The sequence below is a fragment of the Dermacentor andersoni genome, chromosome 8 (assembly GCF_023375885.2).
Source record: "Dermacentor andersoni chromosome 8, qqDerAnde1_hic_scaffold, whole genome shotgun sequence".
NCBI classification, from domain to species: Eukaryota; Metazoa; Arthropoda; class Arachnida; order Ixodida; family Ixodidae; genus Dermacentor; species Dermacentor andersoni.
This window is the reverse complement of record NC_092821.1, coordinates 10,182,551-10,204,465: the sequence shown is the minus strand read 5'-3', so window position 1 is coordinate 10,204,465 and position 21,915 is coordinate 10,182,551.

Sequence of the window (21,915 nt, the reverse complement as noted above, 5' to 3'; positions counted from 1 at the left end):
AACAATCTGCCCACCATCCTTCAGCAAATCTGCTGTTACCTGATCCTCCCCAGCTGCCTTCCCCCTTTGTATAGCTCCCAAGGCTTTCTTTACTTCTTCCGGCGTTACTTCTGGGATATCAAATTCCTCTAGATTATTATCTCTTCCATTATCATCGTGGGTGCCACTCGTACTGTATAAATCTCTATAGAACTCCTCAGCCACTTGAACTATCTCATCCATATTAGTAATGATATTGCCGGCTTTGTCTCTTAGCGCATACATCTGATTCTTGCCAATTCCTAGTTTCTTCTTCACTGCTTTTAGGCTTCCCCCGTTCCTGAGAGCTTGTTCAATTTTATCCATGTTATACTTCCTTATGTCAGCTGTCTTACGCTTGTTGATTAACTTCGAAAGTTCTGCCAGTTCTATTCTAGCTGTAGGGTTAGAGGCTTTCATACATTGGCGTTTCTTGATCAGCGTTTCTGACATTAAACTGCAACAAATCATTTGCAGGTAGAAAAGAAGCAGACGGCTACAGCGATCAACGAAGAAGTGGCTTCATCTATGATGGCTAGCCTTTGGACATTGGAATGAAGCTACACAAAGGCAACACCAGCCTCGCCTGTGCCCTGGAACATTGGTTTGAATGAGACTGTTCTTCAATGTAGAAGAGCCACAAGGTTTGTCATCACATACAAGGCTTAGTGCAAGTTCTAAATATTTTACAGGATGCTAGAATAAATGACCTTCCATGCAGTCACTCTTTTTGTATCTGTGGTAAATGGGACCATTTCGCGCAGAACTCTCACATACGATTATGCGTTTTCTCTCAAAGTCGCTACGCAGTGCATTTGGAAACACATTACCTATTGTTTACACACCATACATAGCATTTCTGTGTGCTAGCCTGACTGTAGACTTACGAAACACACAATGAAGCGCATATGTACCCGATGCAACATTCCGCGCTTCAACACCCTTATATTAGGGGCTATTATATTGGGCATGACACCCGATAGGTGAAGGGGAAATATATCCTTGATCACACTCTTACACCCCGTAGGTCAAAGGGTAATATGCGTTCAAAACACCCTTTAGGGATAGGGTGTTATTGGAAAATAGAACAACCAACATAAGGGTGTAATTTCATATAAAATTCAGCATTTTCATGTGTGCTAAGGGGTTACGTATAGTCATTCAAAAAATTCCTTAAGGCTGTATATTATTTCACAGTGTACCCCGTGCTGCTTCTTATCTGGGAGACCTCTATAGCAGAGGACGTGGCCGTTATTCCGCAATGTATAAGCCTCACCAGTTCTAACCTCAATGAGGACGATGGTATCCCAAACAATGTCTGGTAGTTCCTTAAAGGGTCTTCCTAAGCTTCCCTCCCTCTACAGAGTTCAGCTGTTAAAGGTTGGCAGGGTCAGTTTGCATTGGCGGCCTGTCGGGAGCCAGATATTCTTAGCACCCTCTGGTGCGTTGCAGGTCTGACCGCCGACTTGGTCAGGTGCTCAGCAGCTGCTGGGGACTGAGGGCCATGGGTTAATTGCAGGAATCATCAGGAAGGTAGTGACAGAATACAGCACCAGGGAGGCCAGTTCCTTCTCTAGTAATGGGGAGTGCCTTTGTTCAAACATAGTGGGCCTTCATAATTTGGTTCTACCTGGATTAGTATAGCCCCATATACTCTCGACATCTTTTGCCGGTGTCAGGCGTCTATTCAAGCCTGCAGATGTAGTGCACTTGAGGAAGTCAAATTCAAGCTCACTATCGTCAGGAAAAAAAAATGGAAAAAGTATTTACGGAGGGATTAATACTTCCAACTATCGCAACCGGATAATTCCGTAGGCGGCGAGGCTACCTTATCGCTGACAAATACAGCCCAAATGACCCTACATGCTTAAAAACTTCCTTGATTTATCCGTGTTATATGTCTCAATATAGAAGGATTTCTAAACAGTTCTGACCTCGTAGATCCGGAATTTGACGTGCGCAGGCCGCCGTGAACTCGGCTTGACAAACTATACAGGCCTTCTGACGGCCTCGGACAGCACTCAAAATGAGTAGGGGCAAAATAATGGTGGAAGTGGTCACTTCTAAATATCTATGCGAGTTTATCTTGGTCACAATGCCACATGTCTATTCTTATCTGCCATTTCTTGGGCTACCTTCATTTTAGTTTAGCAAGATTGCCTGAGTCAAATACTAACAACACTATTAGTTACATGGTGATACAAAAACGTTTTAACATTTGAAGAGAAATATTGCTCCTGATTAGGGCAGAGCCCTTTCTGTATCAACAATTCTTGGTTCTCGATCGCTTTGAAGGCTGCGAAATACACTTCAGAAGCTCGTACTCAAATTGATTCGCACCGCGTTTAGGAAATATTCAGTTGCTTCGCTGGGCAACCCAACTCTGACCCTATCCACCACCTGCGCCCTCCAATAACATGGCAGTATTCTTGTTACCTCAGGTGCCTAGCCGCTAGTAAACAGAAAGCGTAGCTTTATCGATCTCTTCGCATTTTAAGGTTGCCAGGTTACTCAACGCACCAACAATGAGGTTCGCTTGTGCTCCTTGTGAGCGTGTCCCGTGACCATTGACTCGCTGTGTAGTTTTCTTTCCTTTCTCGTTTTTTTTAGAGGAGAAGGTTCATGAGTGAAATGAATGTTGCCATTTTAATCAGTTCCTTTAACAGATACAATCGCTCGGTGTAGTATAGGGTTATGTCTGCTCCCACTACCTCTAGTCTCACGTGTAATTTGAAGGCGTAAACGTTGGCTTAATGTAGTAATGTTGATGAATCAATTAAGGGTGCTGATTGGTAAATGGGCGATTTATTTATTTATTTGTGCACTTATTTATTTTTATTCATTTAGTTATTTACAGATACTGTCAGCCCTTACCCAGGGCTAGTAAAGGAGCAGAACAAAAGGAAATGTATAACTGTTAACTTACTGGAAAAGAAATATCAGATACATTTGCATGTTAATCTAGCACGTTAAGAGACAAATTATTAGCACCAAATAACACATCCGCCAATTACAAGCAAATAAAAGCATCAAGTCACATACAGGAAAGAAAGTTGGATTAGCAGTTTCAAATCAGGATATCAGTGTCAGCGATGTAATTCATGAGTGAAGCAGCTGATGAGCATGAAATGACGTCTTGGGATAGCGAATGTCAATCGCTGATGGCTATTTGAAAGAAGCTGTACCGAAAGCAGTCAGTACGAACAGGATGAGTACTAATAAGCATTGAATGGTGGTGCCTAGAGCTCTCACTGACAAGTTCTAAACAGTCGGTGTATTTTACGTGAATTGATGATTATTAGGAAGGTAAATATGTTTCAGCCTATCTTATTTAGTCCTCGCCTCTTATGTGGGTAAGTTTGCATGTACCCACATTTGAGAAGGGGTTGAGTTGAGTGAAGAATGAAAAATTTTATGGAAGAGGGAAATGGTGGCGATACGACGGCGAACAGAAAGCGGTCATAACCCTGATTGTGGTTTTAAGGATGAAATGCTGATACCGTATGAGTATAGAGAATGAATGAGCCGGGTGGCGCGATTGCGCGTTAAGTCTAGATTGTTTATAAGATATGTTTGGGGCGGCTTCCATACGGCGGAGGCATATTTGAGTTTCGATCTGATGAGTGACTGGTACGCGAGCAATCTTTACTTCTGGGGCGCTTTGCTTAGGCGACGTTTTAGAAAGCCCAGTATTTTGTTAGCGGATGAAATGATGTTAGTTATATGCGCATTCCAAGAGAGATCATTAGAGAGTGTGACAGGTAGATATTTGAACGATGATACTGGCTCTACAGGGACGTTTGCGATAATGCACGAAAAAAGTAAGGGGCTTTCACAGCGGAAAAAGGAAACAAGCTTGCATTGGTTCGGGTTAAGAGATAGAAGCCATTTCTCACACCATTCTTGAATGTGGTTAAGGTCTTGCTGTACGGTTACTTGGTCGTAGGTGTTATTTACTGTTCGGTAGATTACGCAGTCGTCAGCAAACGTTGGGATTTTGCAACATACATCATCATCATCATCATCATCAGCCTAGTTACGCCCACTGCAGGGCAAAGGCCTCTCCCATACTTCTCCAACTACCCCGGTCATGTACTAATTGTGGCCATGTTGTCCCTGCAAACGTCTTAATGTCATCTGCCCACCTAACTTTCTGCCGCCCCCTGCTACGCTTCCCTTCCCTTGGAATCCAGTCCGTAGCTCTTAGTGACCATCGGTTATCTTCCCTCCTCATTACATGTCTGGCCCATGCCCATTTCTTTTTCTTGATTTCAACTAAGATGTCGTTTACCCGCGTTTGTTGCCTCACCCAATCTGCTCTTTTCTTATCCCTTAGCGTTACACCCATCATTCTTCTTTCCATAGCTCGTTGCGTCGTCCTCAATTTCAGCAGAACCCTTTTCGTAAGCCTCCAGGTTTCTGCCCCATATGTGAGTACTGGTAACACACAGCTGTTGTACACTTTCCTTTTGAGGGATAGTGGCAACCTACTGTTCATGATTTGAGAATGCCTGCCAAACGCACCCCAACCCATTCTTATTCTTCTGGTTATTTCAGTCTCATGATCCGGATCCGTGGTCACTACCTGCCCTAAGTAGATGTATTCCCTTACCACTTCCAGTGTTTCGCTACCTATCGTAAACTGCTGTTCTCTTCCGAGACTGTTAAACAGTACTTTAGTTTTCTGCAGATTAATTTTCAGACCCACCCTTCTGCTTTGCCTCTCCAGGTCAGTGAGCATGCATTGCAATTGGTCTCCTGAGTTACTAAGCAAGGCAATATCATCAGCGAATCGCAAGTTGCTAAGGTATTCTCCATCAAATTTTATCCCCAATTCTTCCCACTCCAGGCCTCTGAATACCTCCTGTAAACATGCTGTGAATAGCATTGGAGATATCGTATCTCCCTGTCTGACGCCTTTCTTTATAGGGATTTTGTTGCTTTCTTTGTGGAGGACTACGGTGGCTGTGGAGCCGCTATAGATATCTTCCAGTATTTTTACATATGGCTCATCTACACCCTGATTCCGTAATGCCTCCATGACTGCTGAGGTTTCGACTGAATCAAACGCTTTCTCGTAATCAATGAAAGCTATATATAAGGGTTGGTTATATTCTGCACATTTCTCTATCACTTGATTGATAGTGTGAATATGGTCTATTGTTGAGTAGCCTTTACGGAATCCTGCCTGGTCCTTTGGTTGACAGAAGTCTAAGGTGTTCCTGATTCTATTTGCGATTACCTTAGTAAATACTTTGTAGGCAACGGACAGTAAGCTGATCGGTCTATAATTTTTCAAGTCTTTGGCGTCCCCTTTCTTATGGATTAGGATTATGTTTGCGTTCTTCCAAGATTCCGGTACGCTCGAGGTTATGAGGCATTGCGTATACAGGGTGGCCAGTTTCTCTAGAACAATCTGACCACCATCCTTCAACAAATCTGCTGTTACCTGATCCTCCCCAGCTGCCTTCCCCCTTTGCATAGCTCCTAAGGCTTTCTTTACTTCTTCTGGCGTTACCTGTGAGATTTCGAATTCCTCTAGGCTATTCTCTCTTCCACTATCGTCGTGGGTGCCACTGGTACTGTATAAATCTCTATAGAACTCCTCAGCCACTTGAACTATCTCATCCATATTAGTAACGATATTGCCGGCTTTGTCTCTTAACGCACACATCTGATTCTTGCCTATTCCTAGTTTCTTCTTCACTGTTTTTAGGCTTCCTCCGTTCCTGAGAGCCTGTTCAATTCTATCCATATTATAGTTCCTGATGTCCGCTGTCTTACGCTTGTTGATTAACTTAGAAAGTTCTGCCAGTTCTATTCTAGCTGTAGGATTAGAGGCTTTCATACATTGGCGTTTCTTGATCAGATCTTTCGTCTCCTGCGATAGCTTACTAGTTTCCTGTCTAACGGCGTTACCACCGACTTCTATTGCGCACTCCTTAATGATGCCCATGAGGTTGTCGTTCATTGCTTCAACACTAAGGTCCTCTTCCTGAGTTAAAGCCGAATACCTGTTCTGTAGTTTGATCCGGAATTCCTCTAGTTTCCCTCTTACCGCTAACTCATTGATTGGCTTCTTGTGTACCAGTTTCTTTCGTTCCCTCCTCAAGTCTAGGCTAATTCGAGTTCTTACCATCCTGTGGTCACTGCAGCGTACCTTGCCGAGCACGTCTACATCTTGAATGATGCCAGGGTTCGCGCAGAGTCTGAAGTCGATTTCATTTCTAGTCTCACCATTCGGGCTCCTCCACGTCCACTTTCGGCTAACCCGCTTGCGGAAAAAGGTATTCATTATCCGCATATTATTCTGTTCTGCAAACTCTACTAATAATTCTCCTCTGCTATTCCTAGAGCCTATGGCATATTCCCCCACTGACTTGTCTCCAGCCTGCTTCTTGCCTACCCTGGCATTGAAGTCGCCCATCAGTATAGTGTATTTTGTTTTGACTTTACTCATCGCCGATTCTACGTCTTCATAAAAGCTTTCGACTTCCTGGTCATCATGACTAGATGTAGGAGCGTAGACCTGTACAACCTTCATTTTGTACCTCTTATTAAGTTTCACAACAAGACATGCCACCCTCTCGTTAATGCTATAGAATTCCTGTATGTTACCAGCTATTTCCTTATTAATCAGGAATCCGACTCCTAGTTCTCGTCTCACCGCTAAGCCCCGGTAACACAGTACATGCCCGCTTTTTAGCACTGTATATGCTTCTTTTGTCCTCCTAACCTCACTGAGCCCTATTATATCCCATTTACTACCCTCTAATTCCTCCAATAACACTGCTAGACTCGCCTCACTAGATAGCGTTCTAACGTTAAACGTTGCCAGGTTCAGATTCAACATACACTGAGCTAAACATACACTAAGAGCTAAATCGTTATTTTATATTAGGAATAAAGGGGACCGAGGACTGAACCTTGAGGCATACCTGATGTTACTTTGCCATTATTGGAAGATTTGTTATTGACATGCACTAATTGAAAACGGTTAGCTATAAATGCTTCGATCCATCTTAGTACGTTAGGGTCCAAGTTTCACTGAGATAATTTTAGCATACGTGTTTGGTGGAGCACTGTGTCGAATGCCTCTGCGTAATGTAAAAAGATGGCGTCAGTTTGCAAGTTGCTGTCAAGGTTAGCATGCAGGTCCCGAAGAAAGATTACTAGTTCTGTTTCGCAAGAGAACTCTTTCCGAAAGCCATGCTGGCTGTGGTGAAAGAAGTTGTTAGAACCTAGAAGCGTGGTAAAGCGGTGACATACCGGAGACCTGGAAAATGGCTACTGTTATCCCACTACCATAGCCCAAAAATACCCCAAGTGCCGTTTGCCACCTGCGACCCATTTGTTTAACATCATGGCTGGGAAAGATTACAGAACGAATGGCCCTTAGACGACTCCTATGGTAGCAGGAATCTTAAAAATCTGTTGATCCTCGGGTCGTTGGTTTTCGAAATCACATGTGCATACAGGATGCGATGCTTGTCATGCAAGAAATATATAGAGAAAAGAGCTACAGCCAACTCAGAGCCATAGTGAGGTTGGATATCAAAGCAGTATTTCATAACGTTACGCAGCAAGCGGTATTCAAAGGCATGCAATCCATGCAACCAGGTCAGAAACTTTACAACTACGTAATAGGGTTTCTTACAAACCGCACAGGTACCGTGAAGGTAAGCAAAGAAGATTCCGAAAAAGGGACCTTGCCAAGAGGTGTACCCCACAGGTCGATTCTCTCACCCACACTATTCTCCCTAGCACTAAGCAAGCTGCCAACTGTCTTGAGGCTTCACAATATATACAGATGATATCACGCTCTGGGCCAGCAGAGAATCTCCAGCTGAAATTCAAAAGGTACTACAAACAGGTACAAACAAACAAGCCCCCAAGAAAGCGGCTTCGCATTGTCCAGTACAAAGTGTGATCACATAGTGGTAATCAACTAAATAGAGCAGCAGGCAGAAGGGGAACGAAAACAGATAACACTACAAGTGAACTAAGAAATCATCGCGAGAAAAACGACTGTCAAGGACCTGGGCTTTCGGCTGCAGGACAATAGTAAGGTGGACGTTTGGGTGTAGCAAACAATTCGGCAACTCCATGAAGTCAAGAGACTGCTTACAAGAACATCACAAAGGGTGAGATGTATCAAAGAGCAGCAACTTAGAAGGCGCACCATGGCCCTTTCTATACCTCGAATAATGTACGAATATCCATATTTTCAAGTTAGAAACACAAACGCGAAAAGTTCCTAGAATGCTCGGGAGATAACGACAATTCTACTGGGAACCCCTGCATACTCACGATCCAACCGAGTCAATGAGACAGCAATGCTGCCTAAACTGGACGAGATGAAACAATTCCACCAAGAGGCACAATTTAGTCGCCTGAAGCTATCTAGACAGGGACGGGAATACTTGCGTGATCTAGGCTACGATGTCCCACAATGCCCAGACAGGAAACAACAATATCACCCGCGGGACACGATAGACTGTATTACAGTCGACCAAATACCTAGAAATACGGGGGCTGACACACAAAGAGAAAGACGGCAAAGTCGAGCACTGAACCTCAGGGACGACGTCGAGGAAGCGATCCTATACACGGATGCCTCTCTATATAATCAAGGCGGCTGAACAGGGGTGGCAACCGACTATAAACCTATAGCATGGGACCTTCCCTGCTATACTACATCACAACATCAAGCGGAACTTTCAGCTATCGCGGAGGCCGCGACCATGCCGAATTCACACGAAGGAAATCTGCTCATTGGAACAGATAGCCAGGCTGCATGCAGGGCAATCGAAGCCACAAACGTTTCCGCGGCACCACAATCAGCATTAACAGCGCACCTCAACGCACACCCTAATATTAGACTGCGGATTCAGTGAATTACGAATCATACCGGGATCTGAGGGAACGAAGGGAACATGCTGAATCCCGCGTAAAAATCCCGGGCTCTCCTCTGTGATGGCCGGACCCACTGAGCCTGAATGAGCAACATGCTTTCGCGCGGGCGGAAAGAAGCAAAATCTTGAGGGACTGCGGTTGCGGGCCCCTCTTTGAAGATACGGACGTTTTGGTGAGACACAGGTCACAGCTCACCCGGGAAATTGTGGAAGCTGATTTCATGAGAAAACTGGGTAGTATGTGCGTTAGTGCCCCCTCTATCGCGCTGACCCCTAGTGAAGTCACGTATCTAAGCAGATGGAAATCGTAATGTTCGTTTTTTTTTTTTTTTGAAGTGACCATGGTCTTTGTACAATGACTTGCTGTTAGAACGCCTCTTGCGACTGCCTTTCATTTTCTGCGCATGCCCCCTCTTGTATATATAGACACTATGTGGCAACGCAATAAAATATTGTTGGAAGTCAGCGCTGTGTATGTCGTCTCTCGCAGTCCTTGTCCTTCGCGTTGTACGTTATTTTTGATCAGATGAGGATGGTTCGTCGCCTAGTTCGGCATCTCGTGCCAGGGCCGCGGATCAACGACGGAATAAAACCTGGAGGAGGCAACGAGCGGCGGGGACAGAAGCAGAACGTGCTTGGCGTATCGAACGAAGACGGCAGAGTGATGCCGCTCGGAGAGCGGCGCGCCTAGCTGCCGATACAACGCAGTCGGAGGACGTGAAGGCTCGCCGTGTGACGGACCATGTGATTCGGCTGACTGAATGTTCAAGTGCGACGCCTACCTTTCGCTGCGCACACCCAGGCAAAACTGAGTTAAGCCACAGCCATTTTTTTTGCCACCGGATAGGCTATACGTGGACCCGCATAAGCTAGCAAAAGCGAGTAAACAAAACTAAGCTAAAACAAAGTCAGACCTTAGCCAAATAGTGCTTATATACGCTCATGCAGACTGTTCACAAAATCTCAGTAGCTCTCTTGTTTTGCTTTTTGCTTTTGGGCTATTGTGGAAAATGCATTTGCGACTTAGCGGGAGAATTAAACGGAAGAGTCCTGCCTTGTTTTACAGCGTTTCCTGACGTGGTAAGTAATTTACTGAAATTAGGCCTATTTCATCCTAAAAATGTACACTTGTGCTCCAGGTTTGTAGTTCCACCTTTACTTTATCAACTCTGCGTGAAAGTTTCAAAAGATGCTGCCGACGCAAAACTATAAGGAGGGAACTATAAGTACAAAGACCTGAGAGTGTTGTAAATCCACAAACTACTATACGCAGGGATGAATCGGCACATATTGCAACAATCGCCCTTCCCCGTCTCTTTATTAGTGGTGCGATACTACAAGGCACGCTAATAATAAACCGTACTTTGAAATTCCCGCGTACCACTTAAGTGGGTGTCAAACCATGCAGTGGTGATAATGGAACAAGCCTGCCAAATAACAGTATATACAGTCACGCATTATACGTTTGTTACGGCAATGCAACCATACAGCATGCGAAACAAATGTTCTGCTGGTCACAATTTCTCGCCGAGAAAGCAAAGATGTAACGGCGTTTATCCTCGATGCTCTCCCGAAGAGCCAACTGAAAGGCATGCCTATTTCCTAAACCCAACTTATGTTTATTTCGTGAATGTTGTGAACTATTGCAGCTTGCTACACCAGAGTGACCTGAGTGTAAGACACGATCAATAACAGGAGAGCAGCAAGAGTGCTCGTCGAAAATACTGCAGTTTCTAAAAGAGTTCTTTCAAGAGCTCTTGAACCGCGCTTTGATCTAGCGTCCTGAAATAGATATATATACCAGCATGAGAGAAGACGCGTACGAGGTTCCTAACTTTATGTCATCTTTCTTTTGGTAGCCATGTTAGCGGTAGTGCGAATACCGTAGTCGGTTTTGATAGCGATAGAGATTGGTGTGCTGTTTCGTAGGCGAGGCAGAATCATTATAAGTTTCAATCAATTCATGTCATTGCGGGACGCAAGCATCGTACTATGATTTTCATTTTCACCAGTTTTATGTCAACCTAATCCTCCATTGCCTGCTAATTTCGCCAGGTGACTGAAACCTCTGCCACTCTTAAGAACGTTCATTTTAGATGGAAAGCTATTTCGTTGCTTTAACAGCAACCAGTAGCCTCTTCAGGGGAGGGCACTACCGGTTCACTCCACTTTGCAATTAGTTTTTAGGAGGCATATATATTACTATAGGGATAGGGGTGTAATTAGGTGAAGGAATTAGCGCTCGAAATATCTCCTCTTACAGCGAAGCTGGGTAGACACAGCACTATTATCATTAGTAATTGCTCCAGCGTCGTGGTCTTCCACAGCTAGGTCGTTGGCACCCCTCAGCACTATTGCGCGAACGGGCTTGGGCCACTGCACCCGCATTCGCCGACAACATTAATTGTTTAAGAAACCCAAACGCAATCAAATTAACAGCGAATTACAGCGAAACTGTTGAGGGCTAGTTCCCCCTTGATTGTGTCCGTGTAGACGCAAGCTCTCATACGTGGGCCAATCTCGAAGATAGTGCAATGCCGGGACGACCCGCGGCGGACACGAAACAGGTGTTAAGCACTCCCCATACATGGGCCTATCCCTAACGTAGTGAAATACCGGGCTGACCCGCGGCGGAGGTGACGCAAACGTTAACACCCGCGTACATTGGCGGGACCTGAAGAAGGTGCAATTACGGACCGACCCGCGGAGGTGAAGCACGCATGAAGGACTCCCAATACGTGGACAGGTCTCGAAGAAAGTGAATTATCGGGCCGACCCAGCGGTGGAGGTGAAGCAGGTATGATTCATTCCTTGTACTTGGGCCGATCCCGAAGAAAGTGCAATGCAGGGCTGACCAGTGGCGGAAGTGAAGGGTGCGTTAAATACTACCGATACGTGGGCCCATCCCCAACGTAGGGCAATGCCACCCGACCCGCGGCGTAGGTGAAGTAAGCGATAAAGGGCCCCTCAGCAGGCCAAATAGCAAATTTCGGGTATACACTGTAAGTTACGTGTACGTGTAGCTACCTATAAACCTACACGTATTATGTGTACACATATTAGTTACGTGTGGTCTAAGGAGGGTTCTGCCGCAAAACGTTTTCAAATCGGCTCAACAATAGCCGAGACGGAAATATATCAGTGCCGCAAACCCATGATATTAGAAGGCGAGCTCCACTGCATAGCGAGACACTCTCGCCAATAGCCCCATCAAGCCTCCGCAAGCCAAATTCCTTCCCTGCGTTCTTCCCTGCCACGGGTCTTGCATTCATTTTTTTCTCCTCGCTTTTTTTCTTTCCGGTGCTGCCCGCTACCGCTGACGGCGTTACCCGGAAGCTCTCGTGATGTCTCTCTTCCCGCTGCGCACGATTGTGCGCGCTAGCCACAACACATGACTATCGGTATAATTCAATGCCACAGGAATACTGAGGCCGATCAAGTCGACCGCAGAACTTGATCGCGCGCTGGAAGAAAATGGCATAGTTTCGGTATCTGTCAAAGTCACTGCACGACCGTGGAAACATCAGACGAAGGGGAAGCATATCTCTCTTGCTTTGGTGCGAAGTAAAACAAGAAACACGCATACATTTCGTTTGTATGTTTTGGTACTCCTCTAAACTTCAATTCGTCAGTTCAAGCAACAGGTGAAACAAACAACCAATCTCGCCTTGAATAATTCTCGAAGTCACGTGTCACCACGAGCGACATCACACTGCGGAGACGACTACGTAGTCGCAGGCCCACGGCTACATCGCCGTGCGCATTCGAGCGTGGTCGCTGCGAGGGAAAGGCAAAACAGCGTTAGGATTTTATTAGGAGAAGTTTGGGAGAGGCCTTTGCCATGCAGTGGGCGTAACCAGGCTGATGATGATGATGATGATAATGAAACTTCAGACCTTTCCGCGGCGCGTGGCGATTTATTACTCCGCAAACACGATCATTAGCGCGCATTGTATGCTGGGCACTTGTCAGTTCAATATGGCCAGACATGGTGAGGGAATTTAGGCCCTACCTATACACCAGAGCATCGTGAATTCAAAGCGCGCCGCCCTATTGGTCAGCGCCGGTCGCGCCATCTATCCCAAGTGCCGCGAAGTAGCAGGCCTGGGCTGCCACACTGGGAGATGCGACCCGGCGCAAAAGCGGAACTTGGGCTTTTTAGCTGGGCGGAACGCGAGTTTCGCGTTTTTTCTCACCTGTAATTTTTCATGTCTCAATTCAATCAAACTTCAAGACCTCATGCAAGTCTGAAATGGCCATACTGATTGCTGTGCAGACTGCACAAGCGAATACATCGGGGAAGTACGCTATTTCGCTTGTACAAACCGCGGGCTATATGCTAGTACACGTGTGAGCTGTAATATCTCCCTATTTTTGGCACGCAACCTGTGAAGGAATATACAGCACTGTGTTGGTGCCATATATTATTAAAGGTTGCGCGATAAAGCTTTATGAAAATTCTACTTTTGAACATGCATCCCGCGGCAAAATTTTGCCTCGGCGTACGCTTTGCAACGAGTTTCGCGGAAAGCGGTGTTTCTGTCATAAATGCTCAGAAGCGTGCGGCGAATTCCTCGTTGGCGTCATCTGTTCTCCTCGCATGGGCGCGGTATATCGGACAGAGTTTCTCGCGCCTGCAGCGCTCGTGCTGTATCAGTCATGCCAGATTCTACAATTATCGCGCCTTCCGGCGCTCTACCTCCAAAATAGCTTCACTGATTTTCCCGGGGGAGCACTGGGCCCGATGTAGATATAGGGTCTGCTCTCCGGCAACAGTATCTTCGCTCGTGCCGGTCTTCTTCTTTCGTGCTCTCCACGACTTTTGAGAAGTATTTTTAATGGTCCCCTTTGAGTTAAAATCTTTTGAAAGCATGCAATTGCCGAGCATTACCTGCGATACTCGCTTCTGCATTTTTACTGGGTTGGTAGCTCTTCCTATTAACTGCAGCTATCCACTGGTGGCGCAGCTTGTCGTTCTCAGTTGTGGATGGAAAACAATGCAAGCTGAAAACACCGCACCGGCACGATTCCCTATGTGTGTTGTGCTCTCCGCAAACAGCGCTGAGTAACCTGCTCCTTCTGCGCTGGTTGTTTTAGCATCCAAAGACGACGCAATGCCACCCATATGGTTTCTTGCACTTTGGATCCGCGTGAACGGGCAAATTTTCGCACTTTGGAGTCCTAGAGCTGGCGTTTGCCATGTCTACTAGTCGCCGACGAACACACTTTGGCAGGCCAGTATGATATGGCGCTGGTCGACCAGGCAACCCGGGTGCGAGAGTATGCGTTCGGTTAATCTGGGTGCGAGGCTATCGTGTTCTGGTGTATACGTGCGCCGATACCGGAGATAGCGCAATGCCATGTGGACCCACGGCGGAGCCGGTGCAGGCATTAAGCACTCCCTATACGTGGGCCGATCCCAAAGAAAGTGCAATGCCGGGTCTACCCGCGGCGATGGTGAAGTAGGCGTTAAGCACTACCCATGCGTAGGCTCATCCCGAAGGTAGATCAGTGCCGGGCTAGAGTGCTTCGATGCAAGCGCCGCCGTTCAGGATGGCACCACCGCCAAGATGGCGCCGCCGCTTTCTCGCGGCGACGCCATCTTGAATCACGGCGAGCGGTTGCGATTGCTTGGTGGCAGTGTTTAGTTCAATGCACCGTGACCGCGGATGCTTCCCTGACGCTCCTACTTGCTGGACAGTGTTTAGCCGCATGACTGACAAGCTTGTCAAGTGCATCGAATCGACATTACGGGCTGTTCCCAAGTGCGCCGGATCAACGCGTAAAGGGCTTCGTTGTTTTCGCTTCCTCCGGGACCCAGAGCGTAGAAAGAGATGGGAAGCCCAAGTAAAGCGGGATCACTGGAAAGCAACGGGTAGCTCTTACATTTGCGAGTTAAGTGTCAAGATAGTTTAGCCTACCGCAACGTGTTTTTCATTTAAATAAGAAAGTATTCTCTGGTCCTCGCTCACGTGCCTACGTTCGCTCACGAAGTAAGCACTGCACCGATGCTGTCTGAGTAGCGTATGGTTTGCGAGCGCTCGTCGCATAGGCTTTTTTCATTTTGATCGGCGCAGGACTGACAAATATGCTTAGCCGCGAAATAGTCTTACATTAGCTTCGAATCATAACGCAGACCACCTACATTACTTTTCCACGGGAAGCACACATCGTGTTTGTCTCTCGTTTCTTTTTTTCTTTTTTCGGTAATGGGTATTTGGTACTAAAGAACGCAGTGCATCATCTTGGGAGAGCGCCTGTTGTGTACATGGCAAGCGAAGCACTGTGATTTTCTCTTATTTGTCAGCAGTTATCTTGCGGATAGCCTCTTTTTTAGACTTGTATATTTTATAGCGTGAAGCTCGTAAGCCGATGGTCATTCCTGCTCATACCCAGTCGCAGTGGGTGCTGTAACGGTCTTTAAGTGCCTGTTCACGGTATTCCCCGGTGTAGTAGAGTTGAGGGGTATCATGAGACCAAAATATTTCGGCGCTTTCTGGCATGGTGTCTGTTGCAGCCTGTGCATTTCTTCGAAACGTGTGAAGCGACGTAATACAGCATTACTCCTGCGAAAATTTATTTTTAAATGCTCCAATGGGTTACACTTATTTATAAGGCATGTTTTTATATCAATTTAAATGTCAATAATCAATTTTGTTGTTTTACTTGTACTTACAAACATTTTGAAGAGGACAAGTATGAGAGAAAGCGACAGGATGGGCACGGTCTGGTAAAGTCAACATCCGGGCCTACGCTGTTTCACTTTCGACGTGAGTAATAATTGTACTGGGGTATATTATATCCGCAATCCTTAGTGGACGCAATACAACGAATGTTTTTTTGTTCTTTTCATTTCAGCTCGGCCTAAGCCAAGAAGACCTCCTGCGAAGCGGCCTGCCGCATGTGTACTTGCTGGTACGGAAAACAACCCTTCCTCAAGTATTGCTCCACAAGTTGACCTTGACGACACCACCGGAGTTAGTCGAGATAGTATCTCCTCTTTGGAAGAAACTGCAGTTGAGTGTGAGTGCAATGAAGCCATATCGCTTTCGACATGTGAGCTAGGAAATGCTCTGCAAGACATGAAAAAGAAAAACACTGAATTGCATGAAAGCTTCTTGTAGGTGAAAAAGAAGTTGAAAACAACTACCAGAAAGACAAAGCGACTGGAAAAAAGCCTTGCTACGCTGACCAAAAGCCTAAAGTTTTTGAACGAGGATCAGAAGGCTGCCTTTGAAAGAAAAAGCTGAAAAGGCAACGAATGGAGCGCAGAAACTACAAAGAAAGCATTGAAGCAGAAGTTTACCTGTGGCTCTGCTGGACATGACTTGCTTTTAGAAAACGGCAGCCCTCTTTGATCACGCAGAACGCTTTGCAGACGATTACAGTACCTGTCATTTAAGCCTCGTGCCTTGACTGAGATCATAAGCATGATGAAAGTAAAAGCGGCTGCGATGTCTGACAACGAAAAAGATTGCGTTTTATTCCTGGACGAAATGGAGATCTAGAACTAGACCGAAGTGGTGGTGGCTTTCTTGGCAAGACGACGCTCCCTGACACTCATCATCATCATCATCATCACCAGCCTGGTTATGCTCACTGCAGGGCAAAGGCCTCTCCCATACTTCTCCAACTACCCCGGTCATGTACTAATTGTGGCCATGTTGTCCCTGCAAACTTCTTAATCTCGTCCGCCCACCTAACTTTCTGCCGCCCTCTGCTGCGCTTTCCTTCCATTGAAATCGATTCCGTAACTCTTAATGACCATCGGTTATCTTCCGTCCTCATTACGTGTCCTACCCATGCCCCATTTCTTTTTCTTGATTTCAACGAAGATATCATTAATTCACGTTTGTTCCCTCACCCAATCTGCTCTTTTCTTATCCCTTAACGTTAGACCTATCATTCTTCTTTCCAAAGCTCGTTGCGTCGTCCTCAATTTAAGCAGAATCATTTTCGTAAGCCTCCAGGTTTCTGCCCCGTACGTGAGTACTGGTAAGACACAGCTGTTATAAACTTTTCTCTTGAGGGATAATGGCAACCTGCTGTTCATGATCTGAGAATGCCTGCCAAACGCACCCCAGCCAATTCTTATTCATCTGATTATTTCAGTCTCATGATCCGGATCCGCAGTCACTACCTGTCCTAAGTAGATGTATTCCCTTACCACTTCCAGTGCCTCACTACCTATTGTAAGCTGCTGTTCTCTTCCGAGACTGTTAAACATTACTTTAGTTTTCTGCAGATTAATTTTTAGACGCACCCTTCGGCTTTGCCTCTCCAGGTCAGTGAGCATGCATTGCAGTTGGTGCCCTGAGTTACTAAGCAAGGCAATATCATCAGCGAAACGCAAGTTACTAAGGTATTCTCCATTAACTCTTATCCCCAATTCTTCCCAATGCAGGTCTCCGAATACCTCCTGTAAACACGCTGTGAATAGCATTAGAGAGATCGTATCTCCCTGCCTGACGCCTTTCTTTATTGGGATTTTGTTGCTTTCTTTATGTAGGACTACGGTGGCTGCGGAGCCGCTATAGATATCTTTCAATATTTTTACATACGGCTGGTCTACACCCTGATTCCGCAATGCCTCCATGACTGCTGAGGTTTCGACTGAATCAAACGCTTTCTCGTAATCAATGAAAGCTATATATAAAGGTTGGTTATATTCAGCACATTTTTCTATCACCTGATTGGTAGTGTGAATACGGTCTATTGTTAAGTAGACTTTACGGAATCCTGCCTGGTCCTTTGGTTGACGGAAGTCTAATGTGTTCCTGATTCTATTTGCAATTACCTTAGTAAATACTTTGTAGGCAACGGAGAGTAAACTGATCGGTCTATAGTTTTTCGAGTCTTTGGCGTGCCCTTTCTTATGGATTAGGATTATGTTAGCGTTTTTCCAAGATTCGGGTACGCTCGAAGTCATGAGGCATTGCGTATACAGGGTGGCCACTTTCTCTAGAACAATCTGCCCACCATCCTTCAACAAATCTGCTGTTACCTGATCCTCCCCAGCTGCCTTCCCCCTTTGCATAGCTCCCAAGACTTTCTTTACTTCTTCCGGCGTTACCTGTGGGATTTCGAATTCCTCTATTCTATTCTCGCTTCCATTATCATCGTGGGTGCCACTGCTACTGTATAAATCTCTATAGAACTCCTCAGCCACTTGAACTATCTCATCCATAATAGTAATGATATTGCAGGCTTTGTCTCTTAACGCATACATCTGATTCTTGCCAATTCCTACTTTCTTCTTCACTGCTTTTAGGCTTCCTCCATTGTTGAGAGCATGTTCAATTCTATTCATATTATAATTCCTTATGTCAGCTGTCTTACGCTTGTTGATTAACTTCGAAAGTTCTGCCAGTTCCATTCTAGCTGTAGGGTTAGAGGCTTTCATACATTGTCGTTTCTTGATCAGATCTTTCGTCTCCTGCGATAGCTTACTGGTATCCTGTCTAACGGAGTTACCACCGACTCCTATTGCATATTCCTTAATGATGCCCACAAGATTGCCGTTCATTCCTTCAACACTAAGGTCCTCTTCCTGCGTTAAAGCCGAATACCTGTTCTGTAGCTTGATCTGGAATTCCTCTATTTTCCCTCTTACCGCTAACTCATTGGTCGACTTCTTATGTACCAGCTGCTTCCGTTCCCTCTTCAGGTCTAGGCTAATTTGAGTTCTTACCATCGCATGGTCACTGCAGCGCACCTTGCTGAGCACGTCCACATGTTGTATGATGCCAGGGTTAGCGCAGAGTATGAAGTCTATTTCATTTCTAGTCTCGCCGTTCGGGCTCCTCCACGTCCACTTTGGGCTACCTCGCTTGCGGAAGAAGGTATTCATTATCCGCATATTATTCTGTTCCGCAAACTATACTAATAACTCTCCCCTGCTATTCCTAGCGCCCTGACACTCACCCAGCCGCAAACCACGTACTGGTCTTCAAGGTTGGTGGCCTAAACAAGCGCTGGAAGCAGGTAATCGCTTATCACTTCAATGGCGCTTTTGTGAATGGAGAGAAGTTGAGAGACTTTATTTTCCATTTAGTTAGGCTTTGTGCAGATATTTCACTATGCGTGCTTTGCGTGACATGCGACATGGAGAGTTCCAACCGTGCAATGTAGGGACGCCTAAACCTGTCACGTTCCCGCTATGCTGTCACTACGTGTACCGTTCCCAATCCACGTGACAGTGCTATGTCTCTTTTCTTTATGCCAGATCATTCACACGTTCTAAAAAATGTCAGAGGCCACCTCGTACGGAAAGATCCGATGCAAGTCAGTGACGAAATAGTGGCCAAGTACAATTTACCGAGCGGATATGTGTTGATTAATTATGTCGAAGCAGTGCTAAAGTTGATGCGGAGCAGTAAAAGTTGCTCCCAATCTGAGTACCCTCCATGTTGCGAACGGCCACTTCACAAATATGAAAGTAGGGGTTGCAGTTCAGCTCTTCCGTGAAGCACCTGCCACGCTGTGGAAAGGAAGAAAAGGTCCCGCCCCGAAGCTGGAACAGTAGCTTGGTATTTAGAAAAAATTTTCTAGTCGTGCGCAATCACGACTGCGTGGCATCATGTTGTTGCTCGGAGTTTGTTAAATAAAATTAGGTATGAAGAGGCAATTTCAACGCTGAAACTCGCGGTTGAAGTCGTTGAGAGCTTAGGCATTAGCATCAAAAGGTGTCGAAGCCATGACAGGCAGGGGTGCTAATGTCCACTGCTGTCGTGTTTGAACTGCATGATAGTCTGCTCAAGAAACGTAGTTACACATTCTTCTTGACATGAAGGTAGACGCAAGATTGCCTCGCAAACTTGTTTTCCGCGATGCGAATGATCTCTCCCGTGCCCAGTACATGTGATCTCAAAAATGCATTCAAAATGGTATCAGTTAGCCAGTTTCTCAAAGTACGTAAAAACTCAGGTTATGAAGCTGACGACAGCAACTACTTGGTGGACTTTTCTACAGAGGTACAAGAAGTGAGGGCAGAATTCCACGATCCCTCATACGCAGATGACTGTGCAGAGGTCAAGCCATTGTCTCCAGTAGAAAGTAACATCGTTGTACACTTGGCAGGCTATTTGAAGAGGCCCTTCATCTCTGCAAGCGAACCCTTCTCAAGCGGCATACAAACCCTGACGAGCCTTCTCATGAGCGTACTCTCGTACAACTGGAGTACAAGCAAGGCTCCAGAAATCTGGTATATGTGAGCCGTACAGTACTGCACTTTGTTTCTTCCTGCGAAGGTCTGTTCAAGAAATTTTCAGAGGATGAGGAGATTTGTCGTTTGTGTTACACAATCAAGACTTTTCCGAGCCTTATCGAGCGCTCACTTTCTCTACCACCTAGTGAGTGCACTGACCACCCAAGCGTAATGCGAAAATTGATGTCCCGGTTTGTCGTCATGCGACTGCGTATCTACTTGCGCTGGCTAAATGAGCGTGATGATTCTGACCGTGGTTATGGCAGTAAGACTGTGGCTGGCGTCAACTTGCCGTAAAGTGACTTGCTTTGGAGGTTACACCACACTATAGATTATCGTCGCCATCAGCATGTTTGAGTCCAGTGCAGGCGAAAGGTCTGTTTCTTCTCTCTACATCATCATGGGCTATTTTCGAAGTGAAAAACGTTGCCAAAATGTATTTGACTATCTTAGTTTCACTTTTGGTTTTCCTACTCCATATGTTGCAGGGTTGTTTATTTGTTCAATTTAGTTAACATCAGTGTTCTAATGGTCATTTAATAAGTTGTTCTGTACTCGCTGTCGATGTGTTTGGCTGGTGTGATATATTCGATGGTTGCTCATGTAATCTGGCTGGATATCTTGATGAATGTTACCCGTGGTTGCGTTTCCTTCTTGGTATTCTTGTTTTCGATTTATATTTTTTGTAATAAGTTTAATGTACTCACTTGAAATGCCCCCCCCCCCCCCAAATGTAATGAATAAAAAAACAACCCTCCTTATCCCGCATTTTGTGCGTCGAGCCTACCTTACGATTGTTTTTCTATCTCGTCTTTCAACATAACCTTCAGGTGCCACACAGTATATATAATTTTTCATGTACATATCTCTTTCATGATTGACTGTACTAGACATTACTAAGTAAATGTATATTGTGCACCATTTCGTTTTTCTTGTGTAATACGCAAGATTGACATTGACAAGTTACATTATATGTTTCTCTACAGCACTAATTATACCTTACGTTCACATCGCAGTTATTTTTACACCAGCTTAATCCTGTCAGAACAAAGTTTTCTAGGCAAAAAAGAAAAATTGGGCGTATATATTGTCAAATAATTGCAACGAACGCAAAGAGCATGATCAACGGAAATGAAACTAACTCTCGTGCACGAGTGGCTGGCTATAGTAAAGGAGCGGTTACGTGTAAACCAAAATACAACAGCGAAAAAAACAACAACTTCCACACACAAATTGTCGCAAACCTTATATACCAAGCAACGAAGCGCAAAGAAATGGTGCGTGTTTTAAACATACACACGGCATATTAAATGTGGTTGTATTGGGCAACTTAGGACATGTTCCCGGCGCCATACATTTACGTCTTCAACCTTGGAATAGTTAACGGCTATTGGTTATAAAGATGTGCAAATGCGATATGGATAAAAAAATCCTCAAGGCAGAGCACTTGGAAGCGCTCCGCAAGTAAAACTATTTATGAACGCAAGCGTGGCTGAGTCTGAGCGCGTGTGATTCAATATGGCGGCGCCAGCGGGGTTGTCTCCACCCTGAACGGCGGCGCTGGCATCGAGGCATCCTATGCCGCGCCGACCCACGTCGAAAGTGAAGCAGGCATGAAGTACTCCACATACATGGGCTGTTCCCGAAGATAGGCAATCAAGGGTCGACCCGCGGGAGAGGTGAAGCACGCGTTAAGCACTACCTATACGTGTGCTGATCCCAAAGATAGTGCAATGGCAGGCCGCCCAGTGGCGCAGGTGTAGTAGTCAAGCAATG